Source organism: Piliocolobus tephrosceles, chromosome 4 (genome assembly GCF_002776525.5).
Source record: "Piliocolobus tephrosceles isolate RC106 chromosome 4, ASM277652v3, whole genome shotgun sequence".
NCBI lineage: Eukaryota > Metazoa > Chordata > Mammalia > Primates > Cercopithecidae > Piliocolobus > Piliocolobus tephrosceles.
Window position 1 is genome coordinate 151190053 of NC_045437.1, and position 6672 is coordinate 151196724.

Consider the following 6672-nt stretch of genomic DNA (forward strand, 5'->3'; position numbering starts at 1 on the left):
GCCTATGCCTGTAATCCCAGCACTTTGGGAGGCCAAGGTGGGCGGATCACAAGGTTAGGAGTTCAAGACCAGCCCGGCCAGAGTGGTGAAACCCCATCTTTACTGAAAGTACAAAAATCAGCCGTTCGTGGTGGCAGGCGCCTGTAATCCCAGCTACTCGGGAGGCTGAGGCAGGAGAATTGCTTGAACCCAGGAGGTGGAGGTTGCGGTGAGCCAAGATAGTGCCACTGCACTCCAGCCTGGTAACAGAGCAAGACTCAGTCTCAAAAAACAAAAAGAACATGAACTAAAGAAGGTAAAATGTGAGCTGATGGATATGTTCATTAGTTTGAAAATGGTAGTCATTTCACAATGCATACAGATACCAAAACATTACATTGTACAGCTTAAATAATATATACAATTTTAGTAGAAACGGGGTTTCACCATGTTGGCCAGGATGGTCTCGATCTCCTGACATCGTGATCCGCCCACCTCGACCTCCCAAAGTGCTGGGATTACAGGCGTGAGCCACAGTGCTCAGCCTCTAATTCTTTTTTTGAGAGAGTCTTGCTCTCTTGCCCAGGCTGGTGTGATCTCGGCTCACTGCAACCTCTGCCTCCTGGGTTCAACTGAGTCTCATGCCTCAGCCTCCCAAGTAGCTGGGATCACAGGCACACGCCACCATGCGTGACTAATTTTTGTATTTTTTAGTAGAGATGGGGTTTGCCATGTTGCCCAAGCTAGTCTTGAACTCCTGGCCTCAAGTGATCTGCCCGCCTTGGCTGGAATTACAGGCATGAGCCACCGCCATGGCCTGTATTGTACCTAATTTAAAGGCTATTGTAATTTCCAGGGCAAGCAATGACACTGGGTGGTTCTGATGAGGGTGATAGTGGTATAACTGAGGATAAGTGACCAGATTCTGGTGTTAATTTAAAGGGTAGAACTTGACAACACTTCCTGAGGGATTGGATAAGGGGACATGAAAGGAAGAGAAGAACCAGGAATGACTCCAAGACTGGGGCTCTAGTAGAACAGATTTGCATTTATTGCCCTGGGGGGAAAACTGAGGGACTGCTGAGTCTGAGAGGACTAAGAGAGACTCACATGGGGATGGCAAGTAGCCGCTGGATATGACCACGACCTATCAATACAGCTGGCTTTAAAGTCCAGAGATAGATGGAATTAGTTAGGGAGTGAGGATGGATGAAGAAGAACAGAGGTGTAAGGACAGCCCTGAGGCATCCAGAGACGGGGAGGTGAGGAGCCAGCCAGGATATGCTGGAGGTAGGAGGAGAACTGGGCGTGTCATGGAGACCAAAGGAAGAGCGTGTTTTATGAAGAAACCATCCATGTCAAATGCACTGCTAGGATGAGTAAAATGGGGACTCAGAAATGACAGCTGAAATTAGCAACATGGAAATCACTGGTGAGACTGACAAGAGAATTTGCCCTGGAGCACTGAGGACAAGCAGGGATGGGAAGAGAGGAAGTGGAGACAAATACAGACGATTCTGAATTCCTGGCAGGTAGAAATCATTAAAGCATCTGATTTCCACCCTTCCTATCATAGTTCTAAGCCTTCTAAAGGACACGAGGGCACCCAGCAACTCAGTCTGTCCAGCTCCCCTTCCACATTGGTCTGAAGGGCTCTGCAGTCTCTCCTCTCCCAAATTCACCCTGTTGCGGGGAGCCCCAGCCTGCCTGCAGCTCTGCCTCTGCCCTACTGGCTCCCAAGGCCGCTCTCAAGGACTGCCTTGGCAGGCTAGGCAGCCAGGCCTGACTCTCCTGGATCATAATTAGTGCTGTTGCTAACGATGTTTGGCCTCTGTGGAATAGCAACCTGGGAAGTTCTGATACTTCCAATTTTCCCCCTCAGTGCTTTCCCAGATGCAATTTCCCAGCCAGTGCCTTGTGCTCTCCAGCCCTGGGCCCTGGCTGCCTCCTTGCCAGGGAGAATTAAGCCTGTGCCTCAGATGCCACTCCAGAGGGCCTCATCAGTTAGCTAAAACCATCTCCTGGCCACTATCATGGCATTATCATATTAACACAGGCACTGGCTTTCAGGGAGGCAGGGGGCTGCTGTAAGGAAGAGGTGGAGGAACTAGGCCAGCCCTACACAGCACACAATGAGCATTGCTAGTCAAAAAAAAGTGGATGGTTGGAGAAAAAGGAGCCCTCCCAGATGAACTCTAGAGTCTTCAGTGGAGATGCAGCTCAACCATCTCCTCTTTCCTGATGAGGAGCCCACCCAGTGCTCCTCTCTCCAGCAAGGGAGGGCCGCAGCAGCCAGAACCCTAGACACTGCCCCACGGCCTGGCGTCCTGGGGCTGGGGCCAGACCTGGTCAAGACTTGGGCCCAGCTCTTCTCAGCCACAGCAGTACCAAGTCCTGGACTCTTGCCTTGAAAGTGACAGCTCATAGGAGTGTCCTGATCTCCCAGGTCTGGAGACTTTACTTCATTGCTCTGATGGGCTTCTAGCTCTCTGGGGCAGGGGGCTGTGGTGGGCTATACATCTCAACGTCTTGAAGGAGAGGCCAGAGGGTTGCCTTGGGTTAAGGGCACTGGGATTAACTGGACTTTGGCTTCTGCTACATGAGATAAAGATGAAAAATCAACATTTCTAAGGTACCTGCTACATGGGAGACCAAAGGTAAGGTCTTTTTATTGTTGTTGTTGTTGTAGTAAAATATACGTAACATAGGCCAGGCACGGTGGCTCACGCCTGTAATCCCGACACTTTGGGAGCCCAAGGCAGGTGGATCACCTGAGGTCAGGAGTTCAAGACCAGCCTGGCCAACAAGGTGAAACCCTGTCTCTACTAAAATACAAGAATTATCGCTGGGCGCGGTGGCTCAAGCCTGTAATCCCAGCACTTTGGGAGGCCGAGACGGGCGGATCACGAGGTCAGGAGATCGAGACCATCCTGGCTAATACAGTGAAACCCCGTCTCTATTAAAAAATACAAAAAACTAGCGGGGGGATGAGGTGGGCGCCTGTAGTCCCAGCTACTTGGGAGGCTGAGACAGGAGAATGGCGTGAACCCGGGAGGCGGAGCTTGCAATGAGCTGAGATCCGGCCACTGCACTCCAGCCTGGGTGGCAGAGCAAGACTCCGTCCCAAAAAAAAAAAAAAAAAAAAGAATTATCCAGGCGTGGTGGTGGGTGCCTATAATCCCAGCTACTTGGGAGGCTGAGGCAGGAGAATCACTTGAATCCAGGAGGCAGAGGTTGCAGTGAGCCAAGATCGTGCTACTGCATTCCAGCCTGGGCAACAGAGTGAGACTCCTTCTCAAAAAAAAAAAAAAAGAAAAGAAAAGAAAGAAATATATATGTGTGTGTGTATATACACACAAACACACACACACAAACATAAAATCGACCATTTTAGCCATTTTAAAGTGTCCAGTTCTGTGGCATTAGGTGCACTCATACTGTTATACAACCATCACCATGATCCCTCTCCGGAACTTCTTCATCTTCTCCAGCTGAAACTCTCTGTGCCCATTAAACACCAACTCCCCCCAATGCAGGATCTTGCATATTTATCTCTTGTGATTTTTGTTCTGAGGTAGGACATATCCCCCCACCTTTCTTTTCTTTTCTTTTTTTTTTTTTTTTTTTGAGACAAGGTCTTGCTATATCACCCAGGCTAGTCTTGTACTCCTGAGCTCAAGCGATCCTCCTGCCTCAGCCTCCTGAGTAGCTGGGAACACAGGTGCGTGCCACCATGCCTGGCTCCCAGTTTTTACAGACGAGGACACTGAGAGGAAACACAGGAAAAGCAGTGCTGCCTTTCCCAAGGACAAACAGTCAGGAAGTGGACTGGAATCCTGGTCTGCCTGATTCCCAAGCTCTCAGTGGTTTCCCATCCTGAGCTGACCAAGATTTAGGGCCACTATGGACATGGCATCATCGAGTGATGTCACTAATGATTAGTGATTTCATACATGATGTCACACACTGAACACAGTGGCAAGGTTTCTAGACAGCATGGCTTGTGCTTCTCAGGAAAGCTTCCCAAAGCAAGGCCAGGCACTGTTAGTCTTTGGCCCACCTCAGAGAGTTCAGGAAGTGAGGATTCCTCACACTCTCCTTTAAATTAGTGCCTGGCTCCAAAGCTGGCTGTGCTCATTCCCAGGCAGTGAGCCCTTGACACCACTCAAGGGCTCACCCTCTGTGGAACAGTGAAAGGAAAACAGGGCTAGGGAAACAGACAGGCTTGGGTTCCAATCCTGACTCTTCACTCTGTACCCATTTGAGGCAGACTCTTAAGGGAAAAGAGACCCCTTGAGTTAGCTCAGACACAGAAGCTTAGTATAAAAATACATGCAGAACCACTTCTGGCCTGTCAGGAAACTCCAGGGGCAGGTGCTGAAGCTGGGGAGAATCTGGATTCAAGACTTCTCAGGGGGGCCAAGCATGGTGGCTCATGCCTGTAATCCCAGCACTTTGGGAGGCCGAGGTAGGCGGATCACGAGGTCAGAAGATCAAGACCAGCCTAGCCAACATGGTGAAACCCAGTCTCTACTAAAATACAAAAATTAGCCAGGCGTGGTGACACGTGCCTGTAGTCCCAGCTACTGGAGAGGCTGAGGCAGGGGAATCACTTAAACCTGGGAAGTGGAGGTTGCAGTAAGCAGAGGTCGCGCCACTGTCCTCCAGCCTGGCGACAGAATAAGACTCCGTCTCAAAAGAAAAAAAAAAGACTCCTCAGGGGCTCTTCAGGACCGAAAAGGTCTTCCTTCTCAGGCTCTGCCTGCCCTCAGTGTGATTCTGCCACACTGGGCGCATCTGCATCTCTTCCAGGCTGTGCTCCCTGCTGGGGAATTCTGCTTCAGGTTGAGGTTACTAAGAGGGAATCCTATTGGCCAGCTGTCTTTCTGCACCAGGCAGTAAGTCAGAGGAGACTGGCTAGCCCATGGATCAACGGGGCTAAAGTTAGAACCTCCGTCTGATGTAATCACCTAGGGCAGAAGAGGCAGGCATAGGTAAGTGGTGATTTAAACAACTAGGGTAGAGGTGATGTCATATGGTACGTAATATGGCCTGCTGCAAAGTCTTCACCAGTACAAAGTCCCTTAGAAGGGATCGTAGTGTGGGTAGGTAAACAGGACTAACACACTATATTGTGTATCTTTAGGCAAGTTACTTAACCTCTCTGGGCCCGTTGTTTTCTCGTCTATACAAATGGGACCATAACTCCTACCTCATAGGGTTGTTATAAAGATTAAAAGCCCACTGGAACTCCAAAAAAAACACGAAAGGGGACGACAAAAGTCTCAAAGTGCCTGGCACACAGTAGTTGCTTGATAAACATTGGTTTCCCTTCCTTTCCCTTCTGTAGGAAAGGCCGTATTTTGTTCTCTCTTGTTCCCTTTGTTCTTCTTTTGTTCTCTCTTAATACATTTTGTTCTCTATTGCAGAAATGGGCCTCCTAGCCAACCACCTAGTAGAAGAGAAAGAGCCACCTCTCTCCTTTTTTTTTTTTTTTTTTTGTTTTTGTTTTTGTTTTTGTTTTTGAGACGGAGTCTCGCTCTGTCACCCAAGCTGGAGTGCAATGGCACGATCTTGGTTCACTCCAACCTCTGCCTCCTGGGTTCAAGCGATTCTCCTGCCTTGGGCTCCCAAAGTGCTAGGATTATAGGCGTGAGCCATTGCTCCCAGCCCGAGTCCTCCCCTCTCTTATAATCCTGAAGAACCAGTATTACTAACCCTCTTCAAGAACCATTGACAGGACGAGTGATAGGGAGCAAAGAGGGCGCCTATGTCAAAAGGAAGATAAATGTGCCTCATGCTTAGGAAGACACTATGATGGAATGCCTGGACAAAGCAGCATTTTTCTTTGAAATGCTATGAGATGATAAAAATGAAAATAGGTCTTCTCCACCTCGAGGGTATAGGGTAGAAGAATTATTTCTCAGTGGTTAATCCATGCTCAAAGGAGTTGTCCTAGCCTCATTCAATCATTGACTCAGCAAATATTTATAAAATGTCTACTATGTGGCTGTCTCTGCTTTCATAGAACTTACAGTCTCATCAGGGAGAGATAATAATCAAATAATCTGACTAATGAATATACAAACACAAACACGATGAGTGTTATGAAAGAAGGGGGCAAGATTCTATGAGAACTTTTAGAATCTGACCTAGATTGAGGAAACAGACCATGTTAAAGATTTGGACCTTTATTTTGAGAGCAATAGGAGGTTGTTGAAGGGTTTAAACAAGGTTTTGGCATAATCAGATGTGCGTTTTGAAAAGATTGCTCTGGTTACAATGAGGAGAACAGACTGAAGGAGGCCTGTTGTGGTAATGTAGCAAGAGATAATGGTATCTTGCTTTGGTAGTGGTGATGGTGGTAGAGACAGAAGTTTTGGATTAAAGGGATATTTAGGAAATAACAGCATTGGCTGGGCGCAGTGGCTCACGCCTGTAATCCCAGCACTTTGGTACACTGGGGTGGGCAGATCACTTGAGGTCAGGAGTTGGAGACCAGCCTGGCCAACATGGTGAAACCCCATCTCAAGAAGGAAAGAAAGAAAGAAAAAGAGAGAGAGAGAGGGAGGGAGGGAGGGAGGGAGGAAGGAAGGAAGGAAGGAAGGAAGGAAGGAAGGAAGGAAGGAAGGAAGGAAGGAAGGAAGGAGGGAGGGAAGGAAGGGAGAGAGAGAAAGGAAGAGGAAGTAACAG